Below are 24771 nucleotides of genomic sequence, written 5' to 3'. Positions count from 1 at the left end.
AGTATTTAAAATATACTGTCTTCATGTTGTTTCTTTATGTTGTTTTAATTTGGAGATTATCTGTGAAATTATTACATTGTAAAATATATGAAAAACATAAAAACGTAATATTTTTAATTGTGATTAATCACAGAAAAAAATGTGATTAATCGAGTTCATTTTTTCAGTCGATTGACAGCACTAAACAGAATATAACCGCTTGACAGTAAACTGTTTTTGCAGTGTTGTCTTATATTAATGTCCGTTAAAGCAAGTGTAAACAAAAAAACTCACAGCCACTTTGTCCAAAAGTGGTAATTATGGGATAACAGACAAAGCAATGCATCATGCTCTATAAGGTCATTATGTTTGTAGCATGATCCAGGGGATTAAAACTTAGACATTTCAGACCTAGTGGAGTAATTTACTATTATTACTCCACTATTTCTGAAACATATATCGTAAGTTTTAATCCCCTGGATCATGCTACAAACATGATGATCTTAACTTTATTAATATACTATTAATAGTAAATGGATAAAATGGAAATACTCAATAACCTCAGATGTGTGGCTTAATGGTTGGATTCCACAACTGATAACATTATATATATATATATATTTATCCATGGGTTTCATGTGACGTCACTGTATGTTATCGCCGCCATATTTGTGTCCGGTCACAGCTGCGCGCTCTGTTTAAGTCTATGGTGACAGCAGCTACAACTACCAGAGGAAGACCAACAAAACACTCTCAGAAGGTTCACAACAAATTTACAATATGTCTAGGATATGTGGTGCTGTTAGCCGTTTCAACAGTCGTCAGAACTGCAAATTTATTTGACCCCAAAGGAGTTAGATCGGCGGAATTATTGGCTTCATTCAGAAAGGACCACACCACTGGCAGCCAAACAGCAACGCACAACATTAATAACTGCTTGGACTGTAATTTACATAACATTATAATTGTATACAATATTGTATTAAAATATTGTGAATTGCGTGTTATTACAGGATGAACAAATTCACGACACGAGCTGACTACATTACTTAGTTCAAGTACATGCGTGCATGATTTTGTGCAAATATAAGTTGTAATTTTATGTCTACCTTGTATAAATATTGTTAGGTTTTTGCTCCTAATTCGTGCCTCATCCCAGACCTCTTATTTGGCAATTGAATGAGCAATCACTCAGCGCTGAGGGAGAATATAGTCTCATTTTATTGATAAGAAAAGAGAGAATATATAGAAAGAGTACAAGGGGTGTAGTATAGTTTCAGCCAATGAGAAAGAGAATACATCATATAGATCATGTTATAGGAATGTGATACATATAGAAAAACAAGTCTAAATATGGTCATCTATTGGTCAGGTACCCATGAGGTCCCTTAGCATCCCAAGGACTTTCTCCTAAGCAGGGACCATTCCCTGTTTCACATTTACTCCTAGTAGAGCCTTATATGGAAATGGTTCTGGTACATAGAAAACCATATGTTAAAACATAGTATACAACTTTGACAGAGGAAAAAAAGGAGCCTCACTCCACATACTTTCAATGCTGAGACCAACATAAAATCTATCAATTGCCCCTTTTGGCAATAAAATTGCCACACCCAAGTCTTAGCATTACTTTTCTCATATCCAAATATAATCACTTTCTTTACTTTCAAAATCATAACATTCTTCAGCAAACATTTCCTTCATTTTCCTTCAAAATTACTAACATTTAACAGGTCTATTCATCAAAGCATATTGAGAGGATACAAAAGTATTCATAGCACGATTAATCAAAGCTCTAATAAATGGAATAATACAACAGATAATAAATGCCATAATTAATAGGATCACACCTATAGGAATCAAAGCAGATACAAGCATTTGTTGCCATCCTGTGAGCCATGCTAAGAACCCACTTTGATTATCAGTAACTTCTCGTTCTTGTAATTCTTGAGCAATTCTAGTCATATTTTTTAAACCCTCTGAAATTAAATGACCATCTGCATCATTCTCAGGGATATAAGTACAACAAGAGGTACCAACAATAACACAAACTCCTCCTCCTGCCGCGGTTAATTGATCTAAAACTAGCCTGTTTTGCAGGGCAGTTAAACGGAGCCCTCGGAGTTCCTGTTGAACACCAGCCAATGTGTCTCTTGTAGTATTGATAAATGAAATTAGCTCATATCTTGTAACCTCAACTTCAATTTGAAGACTAGAAACACCTATTCCTGGAAACACTGCTTCAAAGAATCTTTCAGTACCAGTCCAGAGTCGATGTTGCATTGGTACTGGATTATCTCTACTCAAACTACTAGTTGAACTGCGACCAGAGAGGGAGCGTTTCTTTTTCTGTTTTTGTTTTGTCATAACGTGAGGTTTGTGTGGTCTAATAACCATGGAATATTCTTCCAAAGTTACTAGAGCACATCTTCCACTCCAATCTTCTGGAAGAGTAGTGTAGACTCTGTGTCCACACAGCCAAAACCAATCTTTGACAGCTCTAGTTCCCCGTGAAGCAGGAGCATATCTGTAGCAATTTTGACCTGGCACAAGTGCACAATATTTAGAACACACATCTTGAATAAAAGGATTAGCCCATCCATAAGCAATCATAGTAGATATAGGATGTGGTGTTCTTTTAGAACACTCAGTCATATTAGCTTTTGGATAATGCAAAATACAACTCATACAACAAGACATATTTTCTATCTCACAATGATGGTATGTTCGATTACATTTACTTTTAGGAATTACCCCCAGTCTCACTGTTCCAGTTTCTCTTTCCATACATAACAGTGAGTCTGGAATAGAGCCAATGGTTGTCATTTTAGCATGTACTTGCGTTGCAAGCATCATTATTCTACTTTTTCCACAACTCCATATTGCACTTCTATTTGGAGCCATCATTCCAGTAATGCTAACAAAAATAGGGCATTCTAATTCTTCTTCTGTTCTTGGTGATTTAACCTCTACATGTGGTCCAGAAGCACTATGTGGCATTTTGGTGCAAACATAAGTCACCTGTTTTTCCTTCAGATTTGGCAGTGTAGTTGGCTAATCTCCACCACATGTTAGCTGCAAAGGCATGTGGTTCTTCTTCATAATGTACCCAAGTTTCATTACCAGTGCTAACAGCAGCTTGTATGTGAATAAACACATTTGTCAGCACAACCAGGTAAAATGTCAATTTAGCAATCATGGCTAGAGAGCTTCAATGATAATTATTGCTGGTTTTAGATCTCTAGCAATCTCTTTCTTCTTCTCCTCGTTGAACGTCTTGGTTCACCTTCCTTCGGATCTTTCCTTGGCTCACTGGCTTCCTTCTCCTCATTGACCAGAACGTTCCCCTGGGATGGAGCTGCTTTCAGTCGACTGGCATGGATCCACTGCGGCTGGAAGTCAGTCAGCACTCCTGTTCTCATCACAGCAATCACCGTGGCGGGCCCCAGATATTTCGGCTCACCCAGTTTTGTGGGCTTCAGACACTTTATCAGCACCTGTTGTCCTGGAATGAAAGGATGAGTGGGTTTTTCTGCAGGAAGAGGGAGAGAGAGAGACACATCACCGTTGATGCTATTCAAAGTTTTAATTAGGGAATCCACATAATCCGTGATGATCACCTCCGTGTCACCTGTGGAAAAATTGCCAGCGCGACCTCTGACCCATGGGGTCGGGAAAGGTCTACCCATAAGGATTTCAAACGGAGACATCTTTGTTGTTGCTGATGGTGACATTCTAATTTCTGTCAATACGGCAGGCAGCAGATCAACCCAATTTCTGCCTGTATCAAGACACGCTTTATTAAGACGATCTTTGATAACCCTATTCATGTTCTCAACTTGTCCACTAGATGGAGCATGAAACGGTATATGTAATCTCCAGGTAATATTAAGCTCCTTGGCTAACAACTGCGTGACTTTGGAAGTGAACGGTGTTCCATTATCACTATCGATAACCATTGGTATACCAAAACGCGGTATAATGTCCTTAGCCAGAACTTTAACTACCGTCTGTGCATTTTCTTTTCCACACGGAAAAGCTTCAGGCCATTTAGAAAATCACAATTGTCAACAATCACAAGCAAATATTTATTATTTCCGCAAGGAGGCATATGCGTAAAATCAATTTGCAAGTGTTGGAATGGTAGCTCAGGATGTGGTAAAGCGTCATGTTTAGTTGCCTTGTGCTTGTTAGTTTGAGCACACACCAGACAAGCATCCAATATCAACAGAGTATTTCTTTGAATATTTGCTATGCAATAAGATCGATTCAACATTTGTATCACTTTCTTTTTGACACATGTGATACACCATGATAATGTCTACATAGCATAACAATCGCAGATGCAGGTAATGCAAGTCTACCCTGTTTGTCTCTCAAGATTCCAACTTGATCTGGTTTTACTTCATTGTCTGACCAGTAAGTAAAATCAGCTTGCGTAGGGTTAGCTTGTAATATTTTAATGTCCAAATCATTAGTCAATAATGAATTCATCATAGGCACATCTGTGCCCCTTTCGCTTACATGTGGACTTAACATTACTTCTTTAGCAGCCCATTTCGCTACTTCATCTACAAATCTATTTCCTTTGGCTTCATCTGTTTCTCCTGACGTATGTCCTGCTACTTTAATAACAGCGAGTTTTGATGGTTGTTGTGCTGCATTAATGAGCTCCGCTACAATACTATGGTGAGCAATTGGCTTTCCATCTGAGGTTTTAAAATTTCTTTCTTCCCACAATTTAGCAAAATCATGTACTATGCTATACGCATATTTAGAGTCAGTGTATATATCAACACACTGATCTTTTGCCAATTGACAAGCTCTCGTTAAAGCAATTAATTCTGCAACTTGCGCTGACTTATATGGCAAAGAGTATGCCTCAATTACACGATCAGGTAATTCAACAATAGCATACCCACACAAGTATACATTATCATTTGGCTTGAAACAGGATCCATCAATATACCAATTCTTCCCCTCCTCCAGGACAGATGCAGAAACATCTGGCCTGCAGGCAGTCGAAATCTGGATTCTGTCCAGGCACTCGTGGTCATCACTCTCAAATTCACCTTGCATCAGCAACCTGTGCAAATGTACAGTAGGGCCATGAATAACAGAAGTTGGCTTCAAAATCAAATTAGCAGTAGCTAATAATATAGCCTCATAGCCAGAGCGGCGTTGAGCAGTCATATGTTGAGTAGAAATATTACTCATAATGACTCCTACCTGATGAGAAGTATGCACTATCAATTTATGTGATAACACAATTTTTTCAGCATCTTGAACCATGATCGCCGTGGCAGCCACTGCACGCAAACAAGCAGGAAGTCCCCTGGCTACTGAATCAAGAGTTTTAGACAAATAAGCTATGGGACGAAAAGTACCCCCATGTTCCTGGGCCAGGATTGCGGCGGCTGTACCCCCACTTTCATGCACGTATAAGTGAAAGTCTTGAGAGTAATTTGGGAGGCCGAGTGCAGGAGGTTTCATGAGGGAGGATTTCAAATGTCTGAATGCTTGATCCATCTCAGCTGTCCATGTAATGTCCTCTGTGTCCCCCAGAGTAGCAGTTCGTAGGATTTTATCATACATGGAACAGTTGGGCACCCATATTCGGCAATAATTAACTAGTCCCAGGAAGCTTTGCATCTGCTTCCGTGTCGATGGGTGCTTGAAAGTAGCAATAGCTTTCACTCTGTCAGCAGACAATTGCACTTTGCCCTGTGACAGTTCATGTCCAAGGTACTCGACCCTCCTCTGTACCCACTGTAGTTTCTCTCTTGATGCTTTGAAACCAGCCTCTGCCAAAATATTGCAGACAATTTTAGAGGCAGCAGCACACGTCCTCAGTTGCTCCTGTGATGAGGATGTCATCTGCGTATTGAAGCAGACAGGTGTTTGGAGGAAGTTTGGCATTTTTCAGCGTTGCGTGCACTACAGCAGAGAAAACAGCCGGAGAATCCCAGAACCCTTGTGGGAGTCTTGTCCACGTTAATTGTGAATTTTCCAAGGTAAAAGCAAACAATGGCTGTGTTTGGCCATCAACAGGAATGCTGAAGAAAGCACTGGAAATATCTAAAACAGTAAAAAATGAATGTTCAGAAGGAATAGAATTAATTATAGTTTGCACATCAGGTACAATAGGAGACAATGGTGTTACCAACTCATTAACTTTTCTCAAATCTTGAGTTAAACGCCAAGAACCATTTGCTTTCTTAATTGGATTAATTGGTGTATTATAAGGTGAATGAGTGTGCACCAGGATGCCTTGAGCCAGTAATTTATCAATAACAGGAAGAATACCCTCCACCTTTTCTTTTGAGAGGGGGTACTGTTTCTGATACACAGGCTTGTCTGTTATTAGCTTAGCAACATAGGGCTGGACATCAATGAATCCTGCGTCATCCTTATGGGCTGCCCACAACTTGGGGTTGACGCCCTCAATTTCCTGTTTGAGCTCAGTTGCAGAATCATCCTCAAGGAGAGCATTTCCTGTATCAACAGTGAGAGAAAAGGCTGCAGGAAAAATAAGTTGTAGAGAGTCAGCATTAAAATTAAGTTGAATACCTAATTTATGTAAGAGATCGCGTCCCAGAAGAGAAAATGGGGAATTCGGTATTATCGAAAAAGCATGCATTTTAAACAATGATGGGATATCATTAGAAGTAACTGGAAATGTTGGTGTCATTTCACATCTCACAGGTACACCATTGATTCCCACAGAGTTTACATGTTTTCCTGTAATCGAGCCCTCATAGACAAGAGAGGATAACGATGACATCGACGCCCCCGTATCTATGAGAAAAACATAGGGTTTATGGTCAACATTTAATTCAATAAATGGCAAAACAGTTGACACATTCGGATAACTCAAAGAAATCAATGAAAAATTATCAGAAGAGGGCTCAGTCGAACTCAGTCATTGTTGCCAGGAAATTGGATACACTGGATTTTGTCTGTCAGTCTTTGCAGAAGGGAGCACAAGTGGGGGCTTTTGCTTCAAGCCACCACCAGAGCCCTTCTTCTTCTGCTTTTCTGACCTCTGCCTCAAATCCCAAGCCTTTTTCCTACAGTCACGTTCCAGATGTCCTGGCTTGCCACAATAAAAACAGCGTCTCACATTTCCAAATTGTTGTGGACGAGGATTCACAGCAGCATTCACTTGAAGCATTGCAGGAGTTTTGCCCCTGGAGACATCAAAAGCTCCAGCAGAGGAAAGCTCACGCAAGCGTCGTCCCAATTCATCAACAGAAATGGTAGTAATATTCGGAGTTGTTATACGAATTAACTGCGCAGTGTCTTTGTTCATATTATTTAGGAACGTATTTAAGAACAATGGACAATTTTGTTCAATAGGAATCGCAGATTCCTCAACCCATGCATGTTTAAATCTATTAAAGAATGCAACAGGGCTTTCACCAGTTCTCTGTTTGGTATTGGCTGCATGCGAGATGTCTTGTTTAGCAGAAGACACTTTTAACAAAAAAGCAGTCAATTGATTGAAAAAATCTTTAAGTTTACCTGAGCTGGCCCAAACCCAATCACCTGCTTCGTCCTCATCTTCCTCCGAATCAGTAATTAGAAGCACTCGTGAAGGTTTAGACAAATCAAGGGGCTTCGAATCTCCAGCTTTCTGAGATACAACACGACGAACAGGCGGTGTATCGTAGATGGGGTTTAAGTAATAAACTTCTTCAATCATTTCCTCCTCTGTGATTTCCGCAGGCAGTGTTTTAGTCAAAATAAAACGATAATCTCGCCCCGTCAATTGACTGTAGGCAGTTAACCGTTGCAGCACTGCCACAAATTGATGTGGTGACCTAGCCGGATCAGGCAGATCTTTGCAAATAGCCACTGCCTCCGTAACACTCAGAGGAGTAATTTTGTAACCATCTGGAAGCTGTACAAACGGAAAAACTTCAGTTGTGGACGGCAACTGCGGATACAATCGATTGGTCAAGGGCTTTGGAATTTCAGCAGAAGCAACGCATTCATATGGAGGAAGGGACGCATCAGGTTTCAACTGAGACTGAGAGAGAGAGCTGTCTTGTTTTTTCAACTCTGGACCCTTATCCCAATAAGTTTTCATCTTCATCCAAACTTTATACGCATCTTTCATATAATCAATTGGCCATCCTGGGTCACCCCAAGAACCAAAGATCATATCTTTTGCACCACGCATATCTTCATCTTTAAAAGAACCATCGTGGGGAAACGGATCTAATTGTATTTTCCCTTCTGACCATCCCGCGAGATTAGAGAGATAGGGTTCAGTAAAAAACGCTTTATTATTGCGATTCATGAAATCCCTCGGGGTTTCCCCCATCAACGGTCGACTAATCGTTTCACCCATTTAAAACAGCCAACAAAGATCTCTCCTTTGCTTAAAGAAAAGCCTTACAATTTCAGAGAATGGCCAAACAAAATACAAATTAAAGTCTGCAGCTTTATATTAACCTTTTAGTATTTTTGGCAAAAAGAAACATTTTAAATTCAGTATTATTCATTCAACTGCCAACAAGGACCTGAGGATATCACCATGAAATGGACTAAGAGAGAGAGAAAAATTTTCAACTCAAACTCATCTATTCCCTTCCCACGTATATAATCTGTGAGGATAACACCAAAAAATTAAAGGGTGATCAATCCTCTTTCACTCTTCCCGCATTTATCAAAATACGAGGATATCCACTTTTAACAAATATGAAAAAAGTGCGGCACAAAAATACAAGGATCAATTTCTCAACAGACAGTAAGATGCACTTAAGCATTTTATTTCTTACCTGTCTGGAGAAATCCCGGACGAGCCCCCAAATTGTTAGGTTTTTGCTCCTAATTCGTGCCTCATCCCAGACCTCTTATTTGGCAATTGAATGAGCAATCACTCAGCGCTGAGGGAGAATATAGTCTCATTTTATTGATAAGAAAAGAGAGAATATATAGAAAGAGTACAAGGGGTGTAGTATAGTTTCAGCCAATGAGAAAGAGAATACATCATATAGATCATGTTATAGGAATGTGATACATATAGAAAAACAAGTCTAAATATGGTCATCTATTGGTCAGGTACCCATGAGGTCCCTTAGCATCCCAAGGACTTTCTCCTAAGCAGGGACCATTCCCTGTTTCACATTTACTCCTAGTAGAGCCTTATATGGAAATGGTTCTGGTACATAGAAAACCATATGTTAAAACATAGTATACAACTTTGACAGAGGAAAAAAAGGAGCCTCACTCCACATACTTTCAATGCTGAGACCAACATAAAATCTATCAAATATATATGAATTACCCTATATAGGATGTGTTCCTTTGAGCTAATTAACCTTCTAGCAAAGTGCTTCATTTTACAGGTGTTCATTCAGCGCGTGCAGCTCAAATAATACTGTTATCAAAATGAGATGATTTGAGAAAAAAATCTGTTATTGTTCGTGATCCTTATTAATCAAACCATGTGTTGCTGAATATAATACGAGAACAATATAAGAGCTAGTTATTAAAAATAATGCATTCATTTAAAAAAAAATATATATATATGAAAGTTTTAATAGTGCAAACATTTAATGACTTAATCATTGCTGTTTGAGCTGCGCACGCTGAAGTTAAGGAGAATAAAAACTCATAAACTGAAAGTTAATTAACTCAACGGAACACATCCTATATAAAATGATTCAGATATTTATACAAAATGAAAATAATACTACAACTAGTATTGCACAAAATCACGCATATATGAACTTGAAGTAACGTCATTGAACTCCGAAACACAGCAAATAAGCCCAAATAATTCACAACGTTATGTTACAAGTATATACGACTATAATATAATTTATAAGAAGACAGTCCCAATCATATTAATGTTTTGCCTTACTTTTTGAGCGCTCGCGCTGAAGCTATATGATAATCAGCTCTGTGGGTTATTTCCTCAACGAAACATATCCTTTATGAGAATAATCAGATATTTATACTTCATAAAATTAATATTACAAGTTTTATCTGCACAAAATGACGCAAATGCACATGTGAAGTTTGAACAAGTTATGTAATCAATGTTTAACTCCAGTAGACGCCCTCTTCCCACAACAACACGCTGAAACAACAACATAGAGAATTCACAACATTTTATTACAATAGTGTTCTCGTTATAAATGTAAATTACAATCCCAGCAGTTATTAATGTTGTGCGTTGCTGTTTGGCTGCCAGTGGTGTGGTCCTTTCTGAATGAAGCCAATAATTCCGCCGATCTAACTCCTTTGGGATCAAATAAATTTGTAGTTCTGACGACTGTTGAAACGGCTAACAGCACCACATATCCCAAACATATTGTAAATTTGTTGTGAACCTTCTGAGAGTGTTTTGTTGGTCTTCCTCTGGTAGTTGTAGCTGCTGTCACCATAGACTTAAACAGAGCGCGCAGCTGTGACCTGACACAAATATGGCGGCGGGCATAGCGGAAGTGACGTCTTTGAAACCCATGGATACAACAGTTCTGTCTTGTTCTCGAATCTGATTGGCTGATAGCCATGCGATATTTCAGTGATAACAGCACTCCTACTGCCTTTTCACCGTTTGTATCACTCCGCTTGAAGTGACCGTCGTGGCGGCCGATCAAATCAACCGTAATTTTTACAAATACTACTTCTTGTACCACGAACTGTAGTTTTAATAGTTTTTTAGGCGAGAATGTAGTTGTTTAGACCTGAAATATGTGACTCATATTTAATAACAGCGCCTATTTTTGTCAGGTCAGATCAGAACACGGACTCAGTCTGCAGGCTCTCAAAAGATTTATTTAAAGTCTTTTCTCAAACAGTCAACACAAAAGCAGATCTTTTAAATAATCAACACAAGCAGTCTATAATCCAGACAGGAGCAATCTCAGAAGCAAATTTAGAGCTGCGTTTTACAGAGAATTACACAGCCGCTGAAGAGCCTGAATAGGACAGTGTCATGCAGCAGAGGGCGCAGTTGAGGCGGAATGCGGGTGGCGCTCAGGCAGCGTGTGAGACCGGGCAACGGCACAGCGATCCGTGCAGGAAGACGGAGAGCGCAACCAGGGCTGAATGCAGGAGAGACCAGTCTGGGAATTCAGGAGAAGAGGTGAAAAACAAAACAGCATCTAAAAGATGAAAAACAAAAACTGAAAAACTCCGATACGACACAAAACAAAGAGGCAGGAATCCACACGACACGACAGGACAGAACAGAACACGAGACAAAGCTGGAAGCTTGCTGGCACAACGCACAAACAACGATCTGGCACAAGACAGCACACGAGAGGGGATTAAATAGAGGACTTGATTGATGCCGAACAGGTGGAAAGAGTGAAACAATAACGAGATGGTGAATGGAATAACAAGGGGGCGGGGAAAGACGCCACAATGACAGCGCACACATGTGCTACAGATGACAACAACAACAACACGCGACAGACAGGGGAACAACAGACAGATCAGCCCAGGGACATGACAATTTTACAATTTGTTTTGACGTTTTCGGAGATGCGAGCTCGAGTGGGTCAGCGGCCGTTCAGTGCTTCTGTAACCGCCGAGAACAGCTTCATCTCGGCCAGTGCCTCGGGGATTTGCCGCTGGCTCTTATAGTGGTTAAACATGAGACATAATTCAATTTGAGTACATAGAACGGGCAATCTTTGGGCTTATTAATCTATTATTTGTTCCAGAGCAAGTCGAATTGTGCTATATTAAATTTGATAATAATAAACGTTACGTTACATCCTTATATAGCACATTGGCTACAACTAGACGGGACATATCAGACTCTTCTCCGCCACGTAATACGTAAAACATTAAACTTTATAAACATATGTTTTTTTTTTTTGAGTAAAGAAAACGCTTTACAATTTTTTTTCAAACATCAGATCTTTATTTACCTTTGCATTGCACAGAGGACATGTCCAAACTGCGTGCGCACTTTATTCAGGAGGTGAGGCAGATTAATGAGGCTTGATTGACAGTTTAAGGATCCAATGGAGTTAGGAGGTTTTGTCACAAGCTCTTTAAAATCCTTTTCATTCGTTAAATATTTGTAAAACCCACATACAAGCGTAAATGGTGACCTAATTTTTTACTAGAAAAGACTTTACTAAAGTGACGTTTTAGAATTAGTAACAGAGGCTTGGTCCAACTGTCAAATTGAGATTTGAATCCGTGGCAAACGGATTTTTGCTGCACAAAAGAGGGTTTTAAAGACACTCCGTTGTTGTTCTTATTTATTTACACACTCGTGCCGTCGAACTGTTGTATAAACGCAATATCACACGAGTAGCCGTGCGATATGGCTGTATATCAGCACGCTGTGATTACCTACGGCCTCGTGCCTACGGACGAATCACAGCGTGCTGATATACAGCCATATCGCACGGCTACTCGTGTGATATTGCTCATATATATATATATATATATATATATATATATATATATATATATATATATAGGCTAAGACAATACAACATTTACTGTAGGTTTCATAAAATTTACTGACTTTGAGAAATTTTCTATTGTGTTTCTGATTTGGCTGTGAGATTCGCCTATTTTGGGTGCATAAGATGTAATAGATTCTATTGTCCAGTTGGCATTTTTACCCCAAAATGGCATTTTTACCCCTACCTTTGGCTGTTACCCAAAAAGCATCAGAGTTTTGCCTCTTGGGTTCTATACTCTTTGGTTTGAGATACATTGGCTGCGTCCGAAATCTGGAAAATGCTGCCTTCAGAGGATACATTTCAAGGTAGGAAGGCATCAAGGCATATCCGAATCCAATGTTAGCTTCACTTTGTCTCCTGAGATACCTTCATCTGATCGATTTTGAAGGCAGCATAGATGTATCCTTCACTGCCTTTGATATCCCATAATCTTGTGCTTTTCATTCTGTGACAGTTCAGCTAGAAAAAATAAAGTTGGCTTCCGAATGTTGAGTTTGCTGCTCAGTTTGTGAAAATGAAAATGTTTTTGACCAACATTTTCCTCTTTTGATGTCATTTCTAGCGAGAAATTATCACTGTAGTAGTTAAATATTTGTTTAGTTCTCACCAAAGCTCATGCTATTTTGCTGTAGATTATTAAACTGTTACACTGCCTCAGAAATCTGTCCAAAATCAGTTTTGTGAAGTGCCTTCATGCACAAACGCTGCCTTACAAGTCATTGCCTGATAAGGCAACTGGACTGTGACAGTACCAGTAGGCGCGTCCAGGCTGACCAGGGCACAAAGGAGGATCAGACAGCTTGGGAAGCCATGGCGGTGCTGGCCTCCTAGCTCAATCCGGTGAGATCGGGGAGCTCCCTGGAATCAACAAAATTTGTCCCAATCTTATACAGGTTCTTGATTCGCTCATCATCCAGGGAGCTGGTCTGGATGAGACTACAGTACTTGTCTATGAACGTGAACAGGCACACAGCGAATTCCCAGCCAGAATCTGTGGTGCTCTGCATAGGGTCTGGTCTTCTGTCAGGCACACAGATGGAGGCAGGCAGGTAAGTGTTTTAAATGATACCAACGATGCTGGGAAATGGAGTCCGGGGAAAGTGAGACGGACGGTGACTGTGACAGTTAACAAAGGTCTTGAATACATTGTTAATTTATTCATATTGCTGGCAAAATGTTATATACATAAACAAAAATGTTTAAATTCATCCCCAATATTTAAGGCATTTTGGAATTTGATTGTTTTATATGTTCTCTGAAATTGTTAAAAAAACAAAATCATTAACATGTTTAAAATATTCTGACATTATTTTCAGATCCCCTGTTACTAATTAATGTCACACTTTGTATTGCACTGACTGTCTTATGCTATGCTCTGTTTAATTGTTTTTTTTTTTTTTCATTAAAAAAAAAAACCTTTGTGAACAAATCATTCTCTTTTAGGTGAACGAATCATTCTCGTTCATGTAGTACATTGACTCGTATTTTACGTTCACTGAAATTTTTCCCTCCACAGCAGCGCGGCACTATTAGCAGCGAGCGAATGCGCAGCTCTGTGGACTGTTTCATCCTGTCAAAGAATGACTAAAACTCGAGCCAATAGCCTTTGAATATGAGATGTGACGGAGTATGTGATTTGTTGAATTCAGTGAACAAGACTTTTTTGAGTCTGAAAGAGAGAGATCTCATTTGTGAACAAGTTGAACAAACTGGTACATGTCGTTCTTGAATGAAATGCACCAGTTGTTGAACGATACTTATGGCAAACAGGTAGAGCATGGCTTGTGTAGTTTGGCATATTTGCAGCAAAGAAAGACATTTACACTTTACTGAGAAGTTTTGAAAACAGTGTAATAACGCAAGCTTATGGTTTAATGATTACTGTACAGCAGTGGTCTCAAACCCAATTCCTGGAGGGCCACAGCTCTGCACAGTTTTGATCCAGCCATAATCAAACACACCTGATCCAGCTAATCAAGATATTTAGGATTACTAGAAACTCCCAAGCAGGTGTGAGTTGGAGCTGGTCTTCCAGGAGTTTGAGACTGTACAGAGTACTATAAGCACTGGTTTTGTGTGCATGTTGTATTTATTTCTGTAGTTGTTTTATGTTTTAACAGCTTTCTTCTTTTAAATAAAGTAATTAATTACGTTTGAGTCATGTCATGCACTTCTCTAAAATCTGTAAAACAAATAAAAAAACGTGACAGTATTGGTAAGATCTCATTGCGTCACGTCAGCAAATAGATTTGTCTATCAAGATAATCTTTACAAGTTAAAGGGGCTCTCTGTAGGAATGACACCCAGTGTTCAAAATAGGTACTGCAGTCCAAATTCAAAGTATTGTTTGGCCCGTCCCCTCGTTCAAAGACGCGGGTTGCCAGCTTTTACAGCATATGGTTGCCAGCAACAATAGGGAGTGCAATTGACAATGAAAGCTGAGGAGACTTGCACACTGTAAGCTGATGAGTTGATTTATCTGTTTTGATATGCTGTTGTTCATAAAGATATTTAGATGGATTCAGAGGCTTTTTAGTAGAGATGCACCGATTGCAATTTTCTTGGCCGATTCCGATTTCCAATTTTTTGTTAGTGTGATCGGCTGATACATATTTTTTGCCGATTCCGATTTTCTTTTTATGAACTATAAATGACAACATATAGCCTACAAACAAACATCTACTTTTCTTCAATGCAAAGTTTTATTTTCATTAAAAAAAAGTAGAAGTCAGTAATAAAATATTAACAGCTCAAATAAATGCAATAGAATAAAGAGAGCTATGAAACTAAGTTTTTCGGGTTAACTGGGTTTTTATTCAGGTAAGAAATACTACAGAAATTAAGTAATCAAATGTAAAATAACACATTGTGTTATTTTGCATTGGTTACCTTAATTTCTGTAGTCTTTATTGCAAATAATTCTTACCATTAAAGTTATAAACGTATTCAGTCAAGAGCAGAAAGTGATTTTCTTTGTCTTTTGTTCTTTGATTAACATGACAGACAGCAGCAGGAATATTGGACTGCTGCCCCTTTAAGAGTTTATGAACGGTGTTCAACAGACCCAATAATGTTACACACGACATGGGTTCACTTTTTTATTTAGCTATTTAACGATTCAAAACTGACTGTGTTTATCTGTGTACTCGCCAAGATTGCCTGTGCCACTGGTTTTGACATACTTTTGTATGTATTTGACAGTTTAAGCATAGGAAGGCGCTAATTTTGGTACTTGTGACTCTGTTTGATTTCTGTCTCTGTTTGAGACTGAGCGTGGCTTGTTCGCTTCATTAATATAGATAAGTGGTGCGCGTGCTTTCGGTGTGAGCGCGAGACCTGCGGGAATGACTAAAATTTATGCGCTATAGAGTGCCCCAGGGATGACGCATTTTTGTAGGCAAAACCCGGAAGCGAGTTAGCATTTTAGGACTTCCGGTTCCAACGCCGTAAAGTCTATGGGTTTTTTGAATGGGTTTTTGCTAAATCGCCTGAAATAAGGTCTGTGGTTAACAAAGCCTCTAAATACTTTCACGTTTTGATCTATGACATAAAACACACCAGTTATAACCCACTTGTGATTTTTTTTTTAAACTTTTACTGTGTCTTAAAATCGGCAGTTGCTAACAAGTTGCTAAAAGGGACTACTTCCTTTACTATTACTCCCAATACTTTGGCAGGGACTTTAGACGTCATCACTAAAAAAGGGACATTTGGACAGCATTTCTCATGAAAAAGTGGATAAGTATTCATAACAGCACAGATCATATTCATCGAGCATGTTTTTAAATAGAGTTGTTTTCTAAATAAAGTTTGAGGAAGCTTGGTGGTGATGACGTTGATCCGCGACCATGGTGTGCTGTAGTCCGTTTATAGCCTACTGTTAGCCTTTTATATCTGACGACTTTATTTAGGCTTCAAAATCTATAAATGTTGTGTTAACTTGTAAAGATTATCTTGATAGACAAAATGTGTAAGTGTCATAACCCTTTGTTAAACACAGAGCTTCTGTGATTTTCCAAAAGTCTATGGGAAAAATGCATAGGCTTTCAACAGTAGGAACCCGTGCACCGCTCACTTCCGGGTTGGCCTACAAAAATGCGTCATCCCTGGGGCACTCTATACAAGCACTACTTAACCGGAGCGAATGAGACGAGAGAGAGAGAGAGAGAGAGAGGAGGTGCCGCCCGCGCGGGTGTGTGTCACTTCACCGTGACAGAAGAGAGCGGGAACGCGCAGCTGACGTTATTGCCTGATTCTCTGACCCAGTTTGTTTGCTGGTTTCCATGGCTGCAATACACGGTGTTTTCCGCCAACTGGCAACCTGTGATGTTGAAATACTATTGGATAAACTGGCAGCACACGGTTTCACAGAGACCAAAACAAAAACAGACATTCCGACACAGAACGCACATTTTCAAAGTAGAATATCTGGCTGTAGCATTGTTTTTCTGAGAAACAAGTAGGTGAACTTAGAATGTTTCCTAAATATCTGCAAACATATTAGGGTATTTTTATGCTTTATTAAAGTAAAAATCTTACATAGAGCCCCTTTAACACAACATTTATACATTTTGAAGCCTAAATAAAGTCATCAGATATAAAAAGCTAACAGTACAGGCTATAAACGGCCCCCCCTCCACCCGGCCTGCAACGGATTTAAAAAATAAAACATAATCCGGCCCTCTAAATTATTATTATTATTATTATTATTCTCCAGTTGTCTCATACCATATTCCATAGTCAAAAGAATGACATGATTCTATAAAAAATAAATAAAAAAGCACGCAGGCAGATTTGATGAGAGCTGGTTTGGGGCTTTCGTAGTTTATTTGTTGTTTGGTTGCAAAGTGCGAATGAAATATGTTTTTTCCAAACCGAAAAGGAAAGTGGATGAGAAACACAGACAGTTTCAAGAAAGATGGACATTGCAGTATTTTTTTTTCGTGGAGTTTAATAGAAACGCTACCTGTCTGATATGCAAAGAAAAAGTAGCCGTTCTAAGGGGCCATTCAAATATTGCGTCACATAAGTGGCCACACTGCTTTCTCCTTCTTTCTAAAGCGCTTTTGCTCCTGTGGCGTCTGTCATTGCTTTGCGACCATGAACTGCGCTCTAACAAAGTCCCTTTAAACCAAGTCATTTCACTTGGCGGCCATCTTTGAAACGCCTGTAACAGGGAGTCCACTGGAGGCGAGCATAGTGAAATGAACCCCAGTGCAGTTTATTGTAGAAGTGAACAAAAAAAAAAAAAAAAAAAAACTTGACAGGAGCAGACTTGACTTGAACAGACTAAATGACTCACCGACAGCAGGTTACATTTACAATACACGACAAAGGAACACGGGGAAGACAATGGCTTTAAATAGAAGAACTAAGAGAACACAAGACTAAGACAACCAATGGGGAAGTGACACAAGGAACATGAGAACCAATGACAAAACAGAACTCAGAAACACATGACCATGAACAACCAATGAGAATGACACATGGACTAAGGGAGAACATGAGGAGCAAGGGAAGCATGACACAAACAAGCAACATGAAACAAACTACCAAATAAAAGACATGAAATCAAAAACATGAAAACAAAACCAAAACACCCGTGACAACACCCCTCGGGCATGCAAGTGCAACTCCTATCTCTTTGAATGGGAAAACATCAATTTCTCCAAAGCTGTTTGCCAAGCTTTCGATTAAATTTCATATTTGAAATCACCAATAAAATCTGACAACAACTATAGTCATGACATAAAAACTATATTTTTTAGGCTGGATCAAGCTAATGCGCATGCGCAGACCTAAATGCCCATCTCTTTTGCCTCATTTCGGAGGCGTGCGTCTGACTGTTTCTATAGAAACCGGTGCTTCTAACTGCCGCTGCAGTGACATGAAGACTTTACCAGTCGACGATTGGCTCTTATTTTGAAGGAGGGACTTATTCCGCCATATTGCACGTTATACTTTCTCCCATTCAAAACAATATGAGTGACATGTCTTGTGTTATTCTATAGTCTTTGGCTCTAATAACAAGATGTTTTCATCTTACCGTGGCATAGGTGTGCCTAGACAAACGAGCGTGCCGCACCACACCACGTACGTGTCGAGACTACATCGCTTCTATTATGAGTATGCTTGCCTAAATTACAGTAAGGCAAGACAATTTTATTTGTATAGCACATTTCATACACAATGGTAATTCAAAGTGCTTTACATAAAGAAGAAGAATAAAAATAGAACATAAGGAACAGAAATATCAGTAAAAACTTTTTTGTTGTTGTTGTTGTTGTTGTTGTTGTCGTCCGTCAGAGTGGATCTAAACAGATGCAGTGAGAGCAGATCTGAATGGATCTTCCTCACACAACAGGACTGCTACCTGTTAAGGCACTTCAAACTGATAAACAAAGTTTCAATCTCCCCTTTTGCCAAGACACCTCAAACTGCGCCACACAGCCTTAATCCCCCTTCCGGAGATATCTTATCTATGCAACGCAGTTCAAATTTCCCCTTTGGAAATTTCCCCCTTTGGAAAGTGTCCTGGCTGTAATCCAGAGATATCTTAACCATGCACTACAGCTCAAATTTCCCCATGGTTTGTCCCTTTATCCAAATTTACCAAATTTTAACCTAATCAAAAATGCTTTCTTCCTAATTCTCCCAGCTCTTTCAACCAGACAGCAATATTTAAAATGCATTAAAAGTCAGAATAACAAGATGATACATAAAAGATATAAAATACATTAAAAATGAAATAAAAACAGGAAAAGGAATAAAAAGAATAAAAAGATAATACGTATAAAATAAAATGCAAACAGTTCGGACATAGCACAGTGCTCAATCAGCAAATGCATAGGTAAAAAGATGTGTTTTGAGTCTGGATTTGAATGTGGCTACTGTTGGAGCACACCTGATCTCTTCTGGAAGCTGGTTCCAGCTGCGGCTGGCGTAACAGCTAAAAGCAGACTCTCCTTGCTTTGAGTGAACCCTTGGTATTTCTAAATGACTTGATCCTGATGATCTGAGTGATCTGTTAGGTTTATATTCTATGAGAATATCTGCAATGTATTGAGGTCCAAGGCCATTGAGTGATTTATAAACAAGTAACAGTACTTTAAAATCAATTCTAAATGCAACTGGAAGCCAGTGCAAGGACCTGAGGACTGGTGTGATGTGTTCATGTTTTCTGGTTCTGCTCAGAATCCTGGCAGCAGCATTCTGTGATAGGGCTAGGTAAATCTGGGTGTCATCTGCATAGCTGTGATATGCAATTTGGTTCTTTCTCATTATTTGGCTCAGTGGCAGCATATATAGGTTGAACAGGAGGGGTGCAAGTATTGAACCTTGAGGGACTCCGCATGTCATGGATGTCCACTCAGACTTATGGTCACCGATACTCACATAATAACCTCTCCCTTCTAAGAATGACCTGAACCATTTAAGGACCATCCCAGAAAGCCCAACCCAGTTTTCCAGCCTGTCAAGAAGTATGTTGTGATCGACAGTGTCAAATGCAGCACTGAGATCGAGAAGAACCAGCACAGATAATTTACCTGTATCTGTGTTTAGACGAATATCATTTATTATCTTTATGAGCGCTGTCTCTGTGCTGTGATGCGGTCGGAAACCAGATTGAAAGTTGTCAAAATATCCATTCAAGCTTAAGAACTTGTTCAGCTGATTGAAAACAACTTTTTCAATGATCTTGCCTATGAAAGGAAGATTTGAGATTGGTCTGTAGTTGCTCAATATGGTGTTATCCAGATTGCTCTTTTTCAGGAGGGGCTTAACAACTGCAGTTTTCAGGGATTTTGGAAAAGTCCCAGAGAGAAGTGAGGCATTTACCACTACTAGGAGATCTGCTTCTAAACAGTTAAACACGCTTTTGAAACAACATGTGGGAAGTGTGTCAAGGGCGCAGGTTGATGTTTTAAGGTGCTGTACTGTTTCTTCCAAAATGTTACCATCAATTGCTTCGAAAACAGACATAATAGCTACTTTCTGAGGTTGTGATCTGATCTGTTTTACCCCAGGGCAGCTGGGGTATTTCTTCTTACGTAGGCGCAGAACGGGTATGTTACTTGCTTGTTGGGTGTGGAGCATCAGTTTGGTGCGCAGTAAAAGCACTCGCGCAAGTCGCAAGCGTCTATTTAAACCACGAAACGCACCCGATGCTACCAATAAATGTTACCGATGCTCAAACGGCGTCTTGGCCAAATGTGGCTCAGCTGTGTGAACAGAAGCGCTGCCATCTAATTTTTTTCCCCCAACACCATGTCCCCTTATGCCCAGAACACACCAAGCCAATGCTGACAAACTAGTGGCGACGAAAGCAGACTGCGGGGTTGGCTCACGGCAGCGTCTGTGTCCAAGTTGCCCTGACACACCAAACTGATGCTCCACACCCAACAAGCAAGTAACATACCCGTTCTGCGCCTACGTAAGAAGAAATACCTTTCCGTACCAGCAGGTGGCAGTAGCTGAACAGCCAGTCAGAATGATCAGATGGCCTGACTGACTAACGAGCTCCAACGCCGATTCAACATGTCGAATCGGCCGAAAAAAGTTGACGAGGACCAACTTCAGCCGACAGCCTTTCAGTTTTTTATTTAAAAATAAAATATTGTTTTTTATTTACGTTTACCCACATTCAAGTGTTGTTGTTTTTTTACCTTTATTATGTTAGGACAGTAAGCAGACAGGAAGCAAAGTGGGAAAGGTCCTTATGCTGGGACTCGATCTCAGGTCGCCCGAAGTGCTACGGCACTATACACTGCGTTCCAAATTATTATGCAAGTGACATATCAGTAAGATTTCAGTAGAATAAACAAACACAGGTTTAGTTTTTCTAAGAAAATGTTTGTTTGTTTATTTATCCATGACTTTTTAGATAACTGGTATCAATCTCAGACAAAATAATTTGCCAGATCTATGGAAACCCTACTTAGAGGTTGTTCCACATTATTAAGCAAGTCACAGTTCTCATGCAATATGGGAAGGAAGAAAGATCTTTCTGAAGATGAAAAGCACGAAATGGTGCAATGTTGTGCAAAAGGCATGAAAACAACTAATATTGTGTGAAACTGAATGGAGATTATTGAATTATCATAAGATTTGTGAGTGATTTAGAGCACAGCAGAATTCGGTCAGATAAAGGCTTATTAAGAAAAGTTACTGTCAAAAAAATTAATCGTATTAAAAGGGTAGCTATAAAAAAGCCAGTGTTGAGCAGCAAACAGGTTTTTGAAGCTGCTGGTGTCTCTGGAGTCTCAAGAAGCTCTCCATACAGGCTGGCAGTTGTGCGTAAAGATGCATTTCAGCCGCTCCAAACCAAACCTCACAAAGAGAAACATTTACAGTGGGTTTAGAAATACATGAAGACTCATTTTTAAATAGTTTTATTCACTGACTAATGCCGTACTACAATGGATGGTCTAAATGGATGGATTTCTGGATGGTTGGTGAATGGCCACCACGTTCCAACAAGACTGCGACATCAGCAAAGAGCTGGTGGTGATGATTTGGGCTGGAATATTGGGAAAAGAGATGGAGAGTATTAAAATGACTTTTGCAAGATATGTGGAGTTCATAACTGGCCATTTTCAGCTATGGTATAAAAAGGTGGATAGTGCATAGTAGAATGCACTATTGTACAATGCACTATGCACTATCCCATGCTGCAAAAAAACACCACAGCAATAAAACTGTTTGAAAATGCATTTCTTAACCCACTGTAAATGTTTCTCTTTGTGAGGTTTGGTTAGTGGTGGCTAAAATGCATCTTTACGCACAACTGCCAGCCTGCATGGAGAGCTTCTTGAGACTCCAGAGACACCAGCAGCTTCAAATACCTGTTTGCTGCTCAACACTGGCTTTTTTATAGCTGCCCTTTTAATACAATTAATTTTTTTGTAAGGAACTTTCATTAATAAGCCTTTATCTGACCGAGTTCTGCTGTGCTCTAAATCACTCACAAATCTTATGATAATTTGATAATCTCTATTCAGTTTCACACAATATTAGTTGTTTTCATGCCTTTTGCACAACATTGCACCATTTCATGCTTTTCATCTTCAGAAAGATCTTTCTTTGTCCCCATATTGCATGAGAACTGTGACTTGCTTAATAATGTGGAACAACCTCTTAGTAGGGTTTCCATAGATCTGGCAAATTATTTTGTCTGAGATTGATACCAGTTATCTAAAAAGACACGCATAAATAAACAAACAAACATTTTCTTAGAAAAACTAAAATCTGAATATTTATTGTACTGAAATCTTACTGATATGTCACTTGCATAATAATTTGGAAGGCAGTGTATGTCGGCGTGCTGCCCACAAGGCTATCAGCACTGACCATGTTCAAGTGTTGATGAAGCTAATTTTTTTTTTTTTTTTAAAGCAGAGGCTCTGTTCTTTCTTTTGGCATATTATATGTTCAGATATTCATTCAACAAAATATTCTGTGGCCCATGAAATGTTGTGAAAATGATCAAAAATGCTGGTGCTGGCTGGCAACTTTAAAAAAAAATGCTGGCTGGGAATGTTACATATCCCGTGTCTCCCGGACTCCATTTCCCAGGATCCTCTTGTTCTCCACACCTGCACTCACTTCCCTCGTCATCTCCCCATCATCACTGATCACCTGCACCTGGACTTCCTCATCAGCACTTCCATATATATATGGACTCACTCCCTTCACTCCTTGTCTGTTCTAAATGTTATATTGAATGTGTTGGTTGTTTGTTATGCTCCTGCTTTCATTAAATACCCTTTGATTGTGGATGTCCGTATACGTCTCGTCTCTACAACCCAGCACCCGTAACAGAAGAACAGACCCAAACCGTTGGATATCCACAATATCACCATGGGGATTTTTCTGGTCCCGGAGCATCCTGAACCTCTTGAGGCGGAAGAAAGACTTTGCCGTCTGCGGCAGGGTGGCAGGCCGTTGGAGAGATATGTGGAGGAGTTTTTGGAGGTTTCCTATTTGGTGGGCTGGACGGATGCCTGTCTCAGCGTTGTGTTTCTGATGGGACTGGACAGGGATGTGATTCGTTATAACCAACCAACCATTAATTTCTCCTTAGTCGATTCTCTAAATTTAATTCTTTCTTTAAATGGTTCTAACTTTGAAGTCGATAAAATTCAAGGGAACCAGAGTCCCTGTCCAACCCCATCAGCAACGTATCAGGCATCGCCAGCTCACCTTACCCCAGAACCCTGCACATACCGCTTCAACGGTTCTGTCCACTCCTGGCCGCCAACCGCCGCCGCCGAGTTCTCTGCTCCTGCTGCCGCCACCGCCGAGCTCTCTGCTCCAGCCACCGCCTACGGTTCTGTCCACTCCTGGCCGCTAACCGCCGCCGCCGAGTTCTCTGCTCCTGCTGCCGCCACCGCCGAGCTCTCTGCTCCAGCCGCCGCCTACGGTCCTGCCTACTCCTGGCCGCCAGTGACCGCCGCCTCGGCTAGGTCCAGAAGGCGGAGGAGGAGAAAGAGTGCCGCCGCTGCCGCCGAGCCCTCAGCTCCAGCCGCCGCCGCCGAGCCCTCAGCTCCAGCCGCCGCCGCCGCCGAGCCCTCAGCTCCAGCCGCCGCCGCCGCCGAGCCCTCAGCTCCAGCCGCCGCCGCCGAGCCCTCAGCTCCAGCCGCCGCCGCCGAGCCCTCAGCTCCAGCCGCCGCCGCCGAGCCCTCAGCTCCAGCCGCCGCCGCCGAGCCCTCAGCTCCAGCCGCCGCCGCCGAGCCTGCATCTCCAGCCTCCGCCGCCGAGCCTGCATCTCCAGTCTCCGCTGCCGAGCCTGCATCTCCAGTCTCCTGCCTACTCCTGGCCGCCAGTGACCGCTGCCTCGGCTAGGTCCAGAAGGCGGAGGAGGAGAAAGAGTGCCGCTGCTGCTGCTGAGCCCTCAGCTCCAGCCGCCGCTGAGCCCTCAGCTCCAGCCGCCGCCGCCGAGCCTGCATCTCCAATCTCCGCCGCCCAAAAGCCCACTCCTGCCCACAGAAACACTCCCTTCCTCAAACTTTTAAAAACTATCCTAAACCTCCCCAAGTACTTTTTGGGGGGGGGCCAAGTACCCGTGGGTGGGGAACAGGTGAGTGACACACATGTGGGTGGGGCTTTACCATGGCCGCCCAAGGCTCCTGACCCGTCATGGCTGCCCGCTGCACCTGACCCGCCATGGCAGCCCACGGCCCCTGACCCGCCATGGCAGCCCACGTCTCCAGACCCTCCATGGCCGCCATCGTCTCCAGACCCGCCATGGCGGTCTGGGCTCAGAGACTCGTCCTGGAGACCTCCAGTGATGTCCGTCCCTCTCCCTGCACCGGCGTGAGGTCTCCAGGACGCCCACCCCCCC

Source organism: Megalobrama amblycephala, linkage group LG10 (assembly GCF_018812025.1).
Source record: "Megalobrama amblycephala isolate DHTTF-2021 linkage group LG10, ASM1881202v1, whole genome shotgun sequence".
Lineage (NCBI taxonomy): Eukaryota > Metazoa > Chordata > Actinopteri > Cypriniformes > Xenocyprididae > Megalobrama > Megalobrama amblycephala.
Note: the sequence above shows the minus strand (reverse complement) of the source record.